Genomic DNA, 16,012 nt, shown 5'->3' with positions numbered 1-16,012 from the left:
TTTTTCATTATTGTTGACTGAATGTCGACACAGTCAACATGGACACTAGAAAAGTGCATTGCGTCCCCTCAGCCTCGGCCAAAGGCACGCCAAGAAAATACACAAGTTGGAAAGGAAGAAAAAATACACAAACTCAATAAAGAAATGACAGGACTTACTTTCAGACGGAGCGGCTGAGGCTGTAACGGCCCGCAAGGGCAGGGTGTCCTCCTCGCCTTCAAGCGGAGGCACTGTGTGAAGATGAGAAAAATGAGAAAGTGTGCTGTTTAAATAAAGTTACTGTACTCATTACTGGGTTTACAAAAAGGCGTGGACTGGATTTTATAAAGTGCTGCGCCCGCCATACTGTACTTTAGAAAATCCACTCTGCTCCAAAGTGGATAGGACACATACAGTACCGCTGCGCATTCCCTGCTTACGGCTGCCCTGGATAGTGGTTGTTTCAAAAGGAGGCATTTGCCAGTGCAGTACCGGATGTACACTAGTACTGCCAGTGGCAATTGCCTCCTTTTGTGCATCAGAGGCCTTGGCGCAACGCTCCACCCCCACCCCCCTGAAGAAAAAATACACAAACTCAATAAAGAAATGACAGGACTTACTCTCAGATGGAGCGGCGCCGCTTGTTGAGGCGGTGGGGGCTGTATCGGCCTGCATTTCCCTCCTCCTCCTCCTCTGAAGTCCTGTGTAAAAATAACATTTACAGTATACTGTAGTGTCCTTTCAAACATTAGTGCATTGGGTCAACACCACTAGGTCGACAGAAAGCAAGGTCGACATGGGTTTTGGTCGACTTTGGTCAAGGTCGACATTTCATTTGGTCAACACACCTACTATTACAGCATTCCCGCCAGACAATGGGCCTTATTCTGATCGGTGCAGATTTCTCCGCATGCGGTCATCCCGCCGATGGTCACTCTGCGCATGTGCAGGCGATTTCGCCGCACGTATTCTTTACACGCCGCACAGGGGGCGTAGAGTGGCGTGAGGGGCGTGTAAAAGGGGGCGCGTGTGTAGGGGGCGGGCATCTGACATCGCCGGATGTCAGCTGCCCGCCCCCATACATGATTTCACACGGACAAGTGTCCGTGTGGTCTTGGGTGGCGGGACCTGGTGGAGCGTGCGGCCCTGCATTGGAATACACTGGAATATACCATGTCGACCTTTTGAATGTTGACATACTGTAATGCTTGTGTCAATCTAATCACATGTCCACCTTGGCCCATGTCGACCTTCCTGACAGTCGACCTAATGACTGTAGACCTAAGTTCATTCTGACCGATGTCCCGATTACCTTTTTTCATAGTAAACCACCCCCACTACCAACGCCGACCCGAAGCGTGGCGAGCGCAGCGAGCCCACGAGGGGCGGCGTTACGTGTCCAACGACCTTTTCATAACCCCACTATCCACGTTGCCGTGGAGTTTAGAACAGAAAGTGTGGCGAGCGCAGCGAGCCACCGAGCCCAGCAAGCACCGCGAGGGGACACGGATATGTACCTGTACAGATAAACGCTTACCCACGCGGGCTTCACAGGTGTCCGCGTCCCCTTGCGTTTGTGTCTATCCAATTATCCATACCCGCTATAATAACAGTAAATACTGTACTACAGTACTAATGTACTTTAATTTTGTTAATGTCATGTACTGTACAGTACCTCTGCTCAGCTTGGCCCTCAATTTGGCCAGTTTATCTGGCTGCCTCCGAAGCAGGTCACTCCACCTCTTCTGCAGCGAGAGGATACTCCTATCCCTGTGCAGGACTTCCAAAATCTCCTCCTTTGCGCTCCTGTATGCGCTGTTCTTCTCTGCATTACTGGCCAAGGATTTGTCCACATGCCGCAGCAAAATCAGGAGCTCCGCATCACAGAAGTTTCTGTTTCTGTGCGCCATGTTGTCTACAGTATACTGTAATGGTGGCCGCCTTCCACGCATGTCACATGTCGACACAGGTCACATGTCAAACAAAAAACGGAAGCCCTCCACTAAAAACGGAAAAATTCGCAGTACAAATTCCACTTAACATGGAAAAATTCGCATAACAAACTTGCGCCGCATAAACCTAAACGCCGTACAGCCTTCACAGATTACGGAAACCCTCCACTAAATATGGAAAAATTCGCAGAAGAAACTTGCGCCGCATAAACTGTACATACTGTACAGTATTAATCGCAAGAATAATACTGTAGCAGCTGCAACGCACAGTTTATTAAATTAAATTAATACAGTATGAGGCCTCCCATATACTGTACTGTACGGTATGAAGACACAATTTTATTAAAGTTAAGAAACTCATTCACTGTATAGTACTGTACAGTACTGGATTGATTACTTTAGCCTACTGACTACCATGTGTCCTGCGTTTTGTGTCATGCGCTGGGGAGTGTTCACTTCCAAAATGGATTCTGCTCAGAGACAGAGACAGCGTTACAGCTACGCAGAGCTGATCATTTTGGTTAGCTGCCGGGACAAGCCTCTGAGCAGTAACCGGGAGAAGCGCAATGCTTATAAGGATGCGCGCAGGATAATAATGCGCAAGTACTGCCGGCTGCGCAGGATTAGGTCACTCCAAAGAAAATGGAGTGACCTAGTCACAAGGCAGCCTGCGAAGCTGGAGGCCCTGCGCCGTTCCGTCGCCAGTAAGTACTGTACACTACTCCTGTTAAGGCCCATACACACTTGAAGATTTTCATTTCAAAAGACTTTGCCAAAATCTTTGATAGATATATCTGTCACCAAAGTAGTGCGTACACACTGATCTATTTTCCCAAAAGAGCAAGAGATGTTCAGGAGGTGAAAGACTTTGCTGAAAATCTTTCATGTAAAAGGCTATTTACTGTACATAATGGGCTGGGTTTGATTTCCAAGGGTGGGAGAAGGGGCCATATTATTCTGTGCATTTCAGTTTTTGGGTCCTGATTCAGAATTGATCGCTGGGCGGAGTATATTCGGAGAAATGCGATTTTGCATGCGATATCAAACGCAATTTAATACCTCTTTATTTCCCGACTATCCACTACGGCGTGGAGTCGAAATTATACAGTGTGGCGAGCGCAGCGAGCCACTGAACCCGAAGCGTGGCGAGCGGACACGGATTATGGTACATTACTGATATCGCATTCCGTGTCCCCTTGCGGCGCTCGCCAAGTTTCGGGCTCGGTGTCTCGCTGCGCTCGCCACACTATATAAAATCAACTCCACGCCACAGCGGATAGTGGGGATATGAACAGGTATTAAATCGCATGTGATATCGCATGCGATTTAGTGGCGCCGTGAAACTACACAAGTACCCGCCGGTCTATCGGATTATGTGTGTACGCAGCACGGGCTGAAAGATTAGCCACTTTCAGCCCGCATGCCGCCCCGCCGCCTCCCCCTGCTCCCTCCCCCAACATGCACCTAAATTCCGGCTACAGTACCCCTCCGAATGGCCACAATTTCATCAGGCTGCTGGGCACCCCTCCGCCCGCAGGTCCTTCCGGCCACACGCCCACCTGACATGTCTGCCTGGATGCCCCCGCACCCCCGCAGCAGCTTCCAGGGTCCCCAGCCGCTGCCTCCTCATACAGTATGTTAAAAAAAAAAGCAGTTGTTAAAACTTTTATAAAATGAGACCACTGCCATCAATGTGAGATTGCCCACAAGTGTATTTATATTATAGATATATTTATGTATATACTGTACAGTATATAGTTAAATATATATATCTATATATCTATATATATATAATATATATATTATATTTATAGATAATAAATATATATATATATATACTGTATATACAGTATATACTGTATACAGTGTATACATATCTATTATAATGTGTAAGGGGCATTATGGTTATACAGTAAGGACATTAATAACATGTGTCATGTGTAAGGGGCATTACTGTGTGGTATTATCAGGGGTGCCGAGAGAAAGGGGTAGGGGGTACAAATTACCCAGGCCAAAGTCTGATGGATGATGTCCCTGATCACATGACGGTACAAACATTGGCTGGCGGGAATGCTGTAATACTGTAGGTGAAGGCTGCGTGGGCCACATGTCGAGGTCTTGCGGGCCAGATTTGGCCCATGGGCCTTGTGTTTGACACCCGTGCACTAGAGCGTGGTGGGATAATAAAATACAGTACTTGTACTTTACTGTACTAATGTTTGAAAGGACACTACAGTATACTGTAAATGTTATTTTTACACAGGACGTCAGAGGAGGAGGAGGGAAAGGGCACTTTTGTCATCAAGTGGAAGCGTGGCAAGCGGTATGTGTCCTATCCACTTTGGTGGGGAGTGGATTTTATAACGTACAGTATGGCATCCGCAGCACTTTATAAAATCCAGTCCACGCCTTTTTGTAAACCCACCCCTTCCCCATTTACAGTAATAAGAGTAGAGTAACTTTATGAAAACAGCACATTTTCTAATTTTTCTAATTTTCCCACAGTGCCTCCGCTTGAAAGTTTGCAGGCCGCTACAGCCGCCCCATCCGGCTCAACAGGCGCAGCCGCTGCCCAGTTTGAGAGTAAGTCCTGCCATTTCTTACCGTGGTTTTTGGAATCATTTGAATTTTTTTTCTATTTTTTAACCCCTAACCCTCTTTTCATACTTACCAAGTCCCCGGGCGTCCACAGCAGGCTTCCGGCATCTTCTCCAGCGGTCCCAGGAATGCATTGCGCGCGCACACTCGCGCAATGCATTCCTGGGACCGCTGGAGACCAGGAGAAGATGTCGGAGGCCTGCTGTGGACGCCCGCGGACTGCGCGGACGCCGAGGGACGCCCGGGGACCATCAGGGGACAGGTAAGTATGGCTGCAAAAAAAATATTCCAAAAACCGGAAAATTCCCCTATCCAAAATGCTCGCGGTCCTGAGCATTTCGGATAGGGGATACTCAACCTGTACTGTACTGTACTGTATTTGTGAAAATCTGAAAGTTTTCTTCAAATGTGATGACTGGATTCCCCTTTTCAAAGCTGCATTGTACTAGAGATGCCAGTTCAACCTCCTTTCTGTAGTGTTAAGTGCAGACAGATACAGTAATTTGATTAAGGGTCGCTATAAACCTGCATTGTCTAAAGACTGCATTGTCTAAAAAGGACATTTACATTTGAATCTTGTATCTGTGAAAGGAAAAATCACACTATTAGCCTCCCCACTCCAAGTACACTAACTCATTAGCATTTCTATGTGTTAAAGCTCTCCACCACCAACCCCCACTAATGTATTGTCGTTTATAGGATACTGTATTTGTGAGAAACTGAAGCCAACCTTCCCTCGATGATTTAAATAAAAATTAAAAGACATGAAATGTTAGCATTGAAAAATGTTGGTTGGTTTATTTAGCAAAATATTTTGTCAAAAAGTTATACAGTATTCAGTGATGAAGCGCACATACTGTAGCGGTATAAAAGTGCAGCATCACCCATGTGCCCCCCCAGTCCTCTGCCCCTGCAGCAGCATTCAGTTGGTCGACCTAAAGATGGTCGACAGTCATTAGGGCCTCACCACTAGGTCGACATACTGCAAGGTCCACATGGGACAAGGTCAACAAGTCATTAGGTCGGCATAGGATTTTTCACTGTTTAAAGAGCCGACAGGCGGTATTTCATGCCCTAATATCCACTAGGGCAGTGATGGCTAACCTTGACACTCCAGCTGTTATTGAACTAACATCCCAGCATGCCCTGCTACAGTTTTACTATTTGGCCATGCTAAAACTGATGCAGGGCATGCTGGGATGTGTAGTTCAACAACAGCTGGAGTGTTAAGGTTAGCCATCACTGCACTGGGGCATTGTGGGAGAATAAAATAGTGTGCCGAGTGCATGGACACTTAAAACTACAGTACTGTATGTCGACATTCGGGTAAAAAAAAACAGTGGAAAAACCCCATGTTGACCTTTTGACTGTCGACCTAGACCATGTCGACCTAATGCTTGTGTCGACCTGATGACCTGTCGATCTTATCCCATGTCGACCTAGACACCTGTCGACCTTGCAGTATGTCGACCTTATGACTGTCGACAATCTTTCGGTCGACCATACCAAGCGCAGCGGTCCTATCCACTTTGGAGCGGAGTTGATTTTATAAAGTACACTACTGTATAGCGGCCGCAGCACTTTATAAAATCCAGTCCACGCCTTTTTGTAAACCCAGTAATGAGTACAGTAACTTTATTTAAACAGCACACTTTCTCATTTTTCTCATCTTCACACAGTGCCACCGCTTGAAGGCGAGGAGGACACCCTGACCTTGCGGGCCGTTACAGCCTCAGCCGCTCCGTCTGAAAGTAAGTCCTGTCATTTCTTTATTGAGTTTGTGTATTTTTTCTTCCTTTCCAACTTGTGTATTTTCTTGGCGTGCCTTTGGCCGAGGCTGAGGGGACGCAATGCACTTTTCTAGTGTCCATGTTGACTGTGTCGACATTCAGTCAACAATAATGAAAAACTCAATGGTGAACTTTTTGACTGTCGACCTAGACCATGTCGACCTAATGCTTGTGTCGACCTGATGACCTGTCGATCTTATCCCATGTCGACCTAGACACCTGTCGACCTTGCAGTATGTCGACCTTATGACTGTCGACAATCTTTCGGTCGACCATACCAAGCGCAGCGGTCCTATCCACTTTGGAGCGGAGTTGATTTTATAAAGTACACTACTGTATAGCGGCCGCAGCACTTTATAAAATCCAGTCCACGCCTTTTTGTAAACCCAGTAATGAGTACAGTAACTTTATTTAAACAGCACACTTTCTCATTTTTCTCATCTTCACACAGTGCCTCCGCTTGAAGGCGAGGAGGACACCCTGACCTTGCGGGCCGTTACAGCCTCAGCCGCTCCGTCTGAAAGTAAGTCCTGTCATTTCTTTATTGAGTTTGTGTATTTTTTCTTCCTTTCCAACTTGTGTATTTTCTTGGCGTGCCTTTGGCCGAGGCTGAGGGGACGCAATGCACTTTTCTATTGTCCATGTTGACTGTGTCGACATTCAGTCAACAATAATGAAAAACTCAATGGTGAACTTTTTGACTGCCGACCTAGACCATGTCGACCTAATGCTTGTGTCGACCTGATGACCTGTCGATCTTATCCCATGTCGACCTAGACACCTGTCGACCTTGCAGTATGTCGACCTTATGACTGTCGACAATCTTTCGGTCGACCATACCAAGCGCAGCGGTCCTATCCACTTTGGAGCGGAGTTGATTTTATAAAGTACACTACTGTATAGCGGCCGCAGCACTTTATAAAATCCAGTCCACGCCTTTTTGTAAACCCAGTAATGAGTACAGTAACTTTATTTAAACAGCACACTTTCTCATTTTTCTCATCTTCACACAGTGCCTCCGCTTGAAGGCGAGGAGGACACCCTGACCTTGCGGGCCGTTACAGCCTCAGCCGCTCCGTCTGAAAGTAAGTCCTGTCATTTCTTTATTGAGTTTGTGTATTTTTTCTTCCTTTCCAACTTGTGTATTTTCTTGGCGTGCCTTTGGCCGAGGCTGAGGGGACGCAATGCACTTTTCTATTGTCCATGTTGACTGTGTCGACATTCAGTCAACAATAATGAAAAACTCAATGGTGAACTTTTTGACTGCCGACCTAGACCATGTCGACCTAATGCTTGTGTCGACCTGATGACCTGTCGATCTTATCCCATGTCGACCTAGACACCTGTCGACCTTGCAGTATGTCGACCTTATGACTGTCGACAATCTTTCGGTCGACCATACCAAGCGCAGCGGTCCTATCCACTTTGGAGCGGAGTTGATTTTATAAAGTACACTACTGTATAGCGGCCGCAGCACTTTATAAAATCCAGTCCACGCCTTTTTGTAAACCCAGTAATGAGTACAGTAACTTTATTTAAACAGCACACTTTCTCATTTTTCTCATCTTCACACAGTGCCACCGCTTGAAGGCGAGGAGGACACCCTGACCTTGCGGGCCGTTACAGCCTCAGCCGCTCCGTCTGAAAGTAAGTCCTGTCATTTCTTTATTGAGTTTGTGTATTTTTTCTTCCTTTCCAACTTGTGTATTTTCTTGGCGTGCCTTTGGCCGAGGCTGAGGGGACGCAATGCACTTTTCTATTGTCCATGTTGACTGTGTCGACATTCAGTCAACAATAATGAAAAACTCAATGGTGAACTTTTTGACTGCCGACCTAGACCATGTCGACCTAATGCTTGTGTCGACCTGATGACCTGTCGATCTTATCCCATGTCGACCTAGACACCTGTCGACCTTGCAGTATGTCGACCTTATGACTGTCGACAATCTTTCGGTCGACCATACCAAGCGCAGGGGTCCTATCCACTTTGGAGCGGAGTTGATTTTATAAAGTACACTACTGTATAGCGGCCGCAGCACTTTATAAAATCCAGTCCACGCCTTTTTGTAAACCCAGTAATGAGTACAGTACTGTAACTTTATTTAAACAGCACACTTTCTCATTTTTCTCATCTTCACACAGTGCCACCGCTTGAAGGCGAGGAGGACACCCTGACCTTGCGGGCCGTTACAGCCTCAGCCGCTCCGTCTGAAAGTAAGTCCTGTCATTTCTTTATTGAGTTTGTGTATTTTTTCTTCCTTTCCAACTTGTGTATTTTCTTGGCGTGCCTTTGGCCGAGGCTGAGGGGACGCAATGCACTTTTCTATTGTCCATGTTGACTGTGTCGACATTCAGTCAACAATAATGAAAAACTCAATGGTGAACTTTTTGACTGCCGACCTAGACCATGTCGACCTAATGCTTGTGTCGACCTGATGACCTGTCGATCTTATCCCATGTCGACCTAGACACCTGTCGACCTTGCAGTATGTCGACCTTATGACTGTCGACAATCTTTCGGTCGACCATACCAAGCGCAGGGGTCCTATCCACTTTGGAGCGGAGTTGATTTTATAAAGTACACTACTGTATAGCGGCCGCAGCACTTTATAAAATCCAGTCCACGCCTTTTTGTAAACCCAGTAATGAGTACAGTAACTTTATTTAAACAGCACACTTTCTCATTTTTCTCATCTTCACACAGTGCCACCGCTTGAAGGCGAGGAGGACACCCTGACCTTGCGGGCCGTTACAGCCTCAGCCGCTCCGTCTGAAAGTAAGTCCTGTCATTTCTTTATTGAGTTTGTGTATTTTTTCTTCCTTTCCAACTTGTGTATTTTCTTGGCGTGCCTTTGGCCGAGGCTGAGGGGACGCAATGCACTTTTCTATTGTCCATGTTGACTGTGTCGACATTCAGTCAACAATAATGAAAAACTCAATGGTGAACTTTTTGACTGCCGACCTAGACCATGTCGACCTAATGCTTGTGTCGACCTGATGACCTGTCGATCTTATCCCATGTCGACCTAGACACCTGTCGACCTTGCAGTATGTCGACCTTATGACTGTCGACAATCTTTCGGTCGACCATACAATCCATCCTTGTTCTCATTTTTGACATTTTCCCACAGTGACTCCGATTGCAGACCAGGGCACCCTGCCCTTGATGTGGCTGGACACCCCTCCTCGTCCTCTTTACCCCTTCCAATATAACAGTCCCTGTGCTTCCATCCGCCATGAAGAAGGTACTGTAAGCATTGCTGCGCATACTGTACAGTATAGTAGGTGTGCGTAGCCCATTTTATTAGGGGGTGCACCATTCAAGGGGCATGTCAATCACTGGACATGTCCATCACCGCCTATTATTACACAAAATGCCACACACTTTAATGCCCATTAGAGATACTGTAATTACACACACAGTAATGCCAATTCCACATACTGTACTGTAATGCCATGCACAGTAATGTCCATTCCACATAATGCCACACACAGTAATGCCCATTCCACATAATGCCACCCAACATACAGTACAGTAATGCCAATTACACATAATGCCACACACCATAATGGCCAACACTCATACTGTAATGCTACACACAGTAATGACCATTTTACATACAGTAATGCTACACACCATACTGCCCATGACACATTATGCCAGGGCTTGACCAATGTTTGTAAAACAGGGATAATAGAAAATGTGCGTTCCAATGGTGCACGTCAAAAATTTACACCGTAATGCCGATTACATGTCACACAGCCAATACATACTGTAGTACTGTATACCACATGCCATAATGCCCATTACACGTTATGCCACACACCGTAATGCCCATTGCACTGCAAACTGTGATGCCCTCACTGTGATGCCCATTACATGGTACACCTCACACTTCGTAATGCCTATTACATGTCACACAGACATTACACATTATGCCTCAGACCGTGATGCCCATTCAACATTAAGCCTCACACCGTGATGCCCATTACACATTATGCCACACACCATGATGCCCATCACACATAATGGTACACACAGTAATGGCCATTACACTGAATGCTATACACTATAATGGCCATTACACATTAGGCCACATACTGTATTGCCCATTACACATTATTTGACACACATTATGCCACACACCGTAATGCCCATTACATACTGTACTGTACAGTATTAACTGCGGCTTACCTACAGTGCATTCTCATTGCTAGATGTTACATGCTTGATGCCAGGGATTTATTGCTCGATGCCAGGGATTACAGTACATCTTATTGCCCTGGTCTACATGCTCCATTCCAGGTGTCTCATGCTCGTTGCCAGAGGGTGTGAAATGCTAATTGCCAGGGGGGTGGGGTGAACTGCTCATTTCCAGGGGTAACATGCATTTTACCAGGGGTTCCATGCTACCTGAGAAGGGGGTGGTTAAATGCTAATTGACAGTGGAAGTTTCATGCTCATTGCTTGGGGGCACACTGCACACACTTTCGGAAAGCATTAAGCACTCTTCGTATCAGATACCTGCCGGAGCCGCAGCCTTCTTCCTTTTTAAACTGCATTCCCACATGCCAGAGCCACAGCAGCCTCCTTCCCTTTTGAGCTGCTGCCATATGCTGCACGTCATTTTTGTAAAGCCACCCCCGCCCTATTTACAGTACTAAGAGTACGGTAAGTTTATTAACAGTAAACAGCACTTGTTCTCATTTTTGACATTTTCCCACAGTGACTTCGATTGCAGACCAGGGCACCATAACAGCCCCCACCGCCTCAGCCGCTCCGTCTGAGAGTAAGTCCTGTCATTTCTTTATTGAGTTTGTGTTTTTTTTTTTCTTTCTCTCCTACTGTACAGTAATTGTGTCTTCTCTTGGCGTGCCATTGGCCCACGCTGGTAGCGTGGGCCAATGGCAGCCTAGCGCAGCCCTGCGTAGTCAGCGTTGTGTCCATGTCAGGGGGGTGGGGGTGGAGCGTTGCGCCAAGGCCTCTGATGCACAAAAGGAGGCAATTGCCACTGGCAGTACTAGTGTACATCCGGTACTGCACTGGCAAATGCCTCCTTTTGAAACAACCACTATCCAGGGCAGCCGCAAGCAGGGAATGCGCAGCGGTATGTGTCCTATCCACTGTGGAGCAGAGTGGATTTTCTAAAGTACAGTATGGCGGGCGCAGCACTTTATAAAATTCAGTCCACGCCTTTTTGTAAAGCCACCCCCGCCCTATTTACAGTACTAAGAGTACGGTAAGTTTATTAACAGTAAACAGCACTTGTTCTCATTTTTGACATTTTCCCACAGTGACTCCGATTGCAGACCAGGGCACCATAACAGCCCCCACTGCCTCAGCCGCTCCGTCTGAGAGTAAGTCCTGTCATTTCTTTATTGAGTTTGTGTTTTTTTTTTTCTTTCTCTCCTACTGTACAGTAATTGTGTCTTCTCTTGGCGTGCCATTGGCCCACGCTGGTACCCTGCGGGCATTCTACAGGCCCCCCCACCAATTGTTAATGTTGATTTATTATGACCAAAGGACAATAAGTGAAAAGCCTAGGTTACGTATTACAGTATGTCCGTAACCAGCGTACCTTTTATACCTACAGTAGGTACGTGCGAACAAATCGTGGCGCAGCGTAGCGTACCTTTATTGTGTATTATACACCAAAGAACCAATACCTTAATAATAGATCCCTTCGCAGTACTCTGTCTCTAATCTGCGAATACACCTTTAAGGACAGTGTCCGTAATATACCTTATCGCTATATGCGAATAACAGACGAGACCACAGTATACTGTAGAAGTAAGGAGATAGAAACTCCGTAAATGATGTATTAAAGTCCCTAATGGACAAAAGGGGGTTACAGGAATAGGAAATAACAGGTACTGTATAACAAGTAATACAATAGTCTAACAATGAGTATAATAATCAAGCTCTGATAGGGGAAGAAAAACAGACACAGGATACAATCAGCCAACAATACACCGTTACACGTTATGCCACACACCGTAATGCCCATTGCACTGCAAACTGTGATGCCCTCACTGTGATGCCCATTACATGGTACACCTCACACTTCGTAATGCCTATTACATGTCACACAGACATTACACATTATGCCTCAGACCGTGATGCCCATTCAACATTAAGCCTCACACCGTGATGCCCATTACACATTATGCCACACACCATGATGCCCATCACACATAATGGTACACACAGTAATGGCCATTACACTGAATGCTATACACTATAATGGCCATTACACATTAGGCCACATACTGTATTGCCCTTTACACATTATTTGACACACATTATGCCACACACCGTAATGCCCATTACAGTACATACTGTACTGTACAGTATTATGCCACACAACTGCGGCTTACCTACAGTGCATTCTCATTGCTAGATGTTACATGCTTGATGCCAGGGATTTATTGCTCGATGCCAGGGATTACATCTTATTGCCCTGGCAGCAGCCTCCTTCCCTTTTGAGCTGCTGCCATACAGTATGCTGCACGTCATATCGCACACTTACTGTACTTTACAGTAATAACCATACAGTAACTAGTGTATTACAAGTAATAATAATAATAATAATACTACAGTAATAAAAACTTTATTTTTAAAGTATATTTTCTCATTTTTCCACAGTGCCAAGGGTACAAGAGGACGAGGCAGCCTCCACCCCTCATCCAAATCCGCCCATGGATAGAGGTAAAGTACAGTACAGTATACTGTAGTAATAGTAATGCTTACTGTACTGTAAAGTACAGTATTCAACATGTACAGTATTTCTGTTCTAAAACTGTACATTGTTTGTTTGTTTATTTTCACAGAAGAATTAAGAAGAGTGGTGCAAATGCTGCAGGGGATAATAAATCACATTTTCAATTTATTATTAAGATTAATATAATTTTTTTTTTTTTTTTAATAAAAAATTTATAACAATCATTACTGTCAGTACGTTTCATTACAATTTGAATCATGTGTGGGGACTTCAAATACAGTATAATAAAAAATAAAATAAAAAAAACACAGCACATTAATTTAAACAGGACAAAGTCATACAGTATTTTAGGTACAATAATTTAAAGTACTGTTGGTCACAACAAAGCTTCTTGCAAGGCGTGGCTGTCCTTTGTTCTCGGTCCCAAACTCGCTTGATTTTGCTCATTGTAGAGTGGCATGTGGTGGATAAGGGTTGAAGAAAAAAGAATAGCATTAGTACTGAATGGTCACAAGGGTTTCGGGGGGGGGGGGGGGGGGGGGGAAACATGTTGGCAGGGGAAGGGGATGGGAGAGAGGGAGAGAGATACAGTAATGTACAGTAAGATCATAAACGTACTTTTTTTCCATTTCATTGCCAGTCCTTTGTTCTCAGTCCCAAACTCGCTTGATTTTGCTCATTGTAGAGTGGCAAGTGGTGGATAAGAGTTGAAGAAAAAAGAATAGCATTAGTACTGAATGGTCACAAGGGTTTCGGGGGGGGGGGGGGGGGGAACATGTTGGCAGGGGAAGGGGATGGGAGAGAGGGAGAGAGATACAGTAATGTACAGTAAGATCATAAACGTACTTTTTTTCCATTTCATTGCCAGTCCTTTGTTCTCGGTCCCAAACTCGCTTGATTTTGCTCATTGTAGAGTGGCATGTGGTGGATAAGGGTTGAAGAAAAAAGAATAGCATTAGTACTGAATGGTCACAAGGGTTTAGGGGGGGGGGGGGGAAATGTTGGCAGGGGAAGGGGATGGGAGAGAGGGAGAGAGATACAGTAATGTACAGTAAGATCATAAACGTACTTTTTTTCCATTTCATTGCCAGTCCTTTGTTCTCGGTCCCAAACACGCTTGATTTTGCTCATTGTAGAGTGGCATGTGGTGGATAAGGGTTGAAGAAAAAAGAATAGCGTTAGTACTGAATGGTCACAAGGGTTTCGGGGGGGGGGGGGGGGAACATGTTGGCAGGGGAAGGGGATGGGAGAGAGGGAGAGAGATACAGTAATGTACAGTAAGATCATAAACGTACTTTTTTTCCATTTCATTGCCAGTCCTTTGTTCTCAGTCCCAAACTCGCTTGATTTTGCTCATTGTAGAGTGGCATGTGGTGGATAAGAGTTGAAGAAAAAAGAATAGCATTAGTACTGAATGGTCACAAGGGTTTCGGGGGGGGGGGGGGAAACATGTTGGCAGGGGAAGGGGATGGGAGAGAGGGAGAGAGATACAGTAATGTACAGTAAGATCATAAACGTACTTTTTTTCCATTTCATTGCCAGTCCTTTGTTCTCGGTCCCAAACTCGCTTGATTTTGCTCATTGTAGAGTGGCATGTGGTGGATAAGGGTTGAAGAAAAAAGAATAGCATTAGTACTGAATGGTCACAAGGGTTTCGGGGGGGGGGGGGGGGGGAATGTTGGCAGGGGAAGGGGATGGGAGAGAGATACAGTAATGTACAGTAAGATCATAAACGTACTTTTTTTCCATTTCATTGCCAGTCCTTTGTTCTCGGTCCCAAACTCGCTTGATTTTGCTCATTGTAGAGTGGCATGTGGTGGATAAGGGTTGAAGAAAAAAGAATAGCATTAGTACTGAATGGTCACAAGGGTTTAGGGGGGGGGGGGGGGGAAATGTTGGCAGGGGAAGGGGATGGGAGAGAGGGAGAGAGATACAGTAATGTACAGTAAGATCATAAACGTACTTTTTTTCCATTTCATTGCCAGTCCTTTGTTCTCGGTCCCAAACACGCTTGATTTTGCTCATTGTAGAGTGGCATGTGGTGGATAAGGGTTGAAGAAAAAAGAATAGCATTAGTACTGAATGGTCACAAGGGTTTCGGGGGGGGGGGGGGGGGGGACATGTTGGCAGGGGAAGGGGATGGGAGAGAGGGAGAGAGATAATGTACAGTAAGATCATAAACGTACTTTTTTTCCATTTCATTGCCAGTCCTTTGTTCTCGGTCCCAAACTCGCTTGATTTTGCTCATTGTAGAGTGGCATGGGGAGAGAAGAAAAGAGAATAGCGTTAGTACTGAATGGTCACAAGGATGTCAGGGGGGGGGGGAGAGAGAGATACAGTATGTTGGAAGGGGATGGGAGAGAGGGAGAGAGATACAGTACAGTAAGATCATAAACGTACTTTTTTTCCATTTCATTGCCAGTCCTTTGTTCTGTGAGTACAGTAGATGCCAGTTTGAAGAGACGTCTCCAGTTGCTGTGCTACAGTAAGCACGTCCAGCGTGTAACTCTGGGCATCCGTAGCAATCCATTTATAGTGTCCTTTATCTTTGTACAATCAGCCTTTGTAAGCTCAAATTTCCCCATGAGCCGTGTCACTATATCGAGGCGCAGATTTTCTGGGATTGCAAATTTATTACGTTGCCCATCATAATTGACCCGATTGCACCAATTCTTATACAGGTCAAAAGAAACATGCTCTTGGAAAATCTGTTGTGCATAACGGTGCATTTCCATCTTCGCTGCTTTAAAGAGAGTGTTGACACCCTCAGCTGTGATGACTTTGAGCGGCATGTCAGGCAAGGAAATCCCCACAGCGCACAATTCTTTGGGTATGATTCTAGGTGTTCTTTCATGTAGAGGTGATGTTCTTTGATGTTGAGGTAAGGTTGCGACGATCATATTTCCAGGGGACAATTGGGATGATGCAACCATTGCAGTGTCCATGTTGTTAGAGGCTTGGGATGGTGCAT

At 45.5% G+C, this 16,012-nt stretch overlaps 2 long non-coding RNA genes across 2 annotated transcripts; both read left to right on the top strand.

The window, feature by feature from the left end:
• The first annotated feature begins 3,794 nt into the window (after positions 1 to 3,794).
• On the top strand, positions 3,795 to 6,801 carry LOC146052765 (uncharacterized). Its single transcript, XR_014467640.1, has 3 exons — positions 3,795 to 4,254; positions 4,437 to 4,514; positions 6,771 to 6,801. It is a non-coding gene; the product is annotated as an uncharacterized LOC146052765 (long non-coding RNA).
• Positions 6,802 to 9,026: 2,225 nt separating this feature from the next.
• On the top strand, positions 9,027 to 11,652 carry LOC146052763 (uncharacterized). Its single transcript, XR_014467638.1, has 3 exons — positions 9,027 to 9,095; positions 9,451 to 9,564; positions 11,615 to 11,652. It is a non-coding gene; the product is annotated as an uncharacterized LOC146052763 (long non-coding RNA).
• Positions 11,653 to 16,012: the final 4,360 nt, after the last annotated feature.

The sequence above is a fragment of the Crinia signifera genome, unplaced genomic scaffold (assembly GCF_055691185.1).
Source record: "Crinia signifera unplaced genomic scaffold, ASM5569118v1 HAP2_SCAFFOLD_122, whole genome shotgun sequence".
NCBI lineage: Eukaryota > Metazoa > Chordata > Amphibia > Anura > Myobatrachidae > Crinia > Crinia signifera.
Note: the sequence above shows the minus strand (reverse complement) of the source record. Positions and strands in the feature narration are given on the sequence as shown.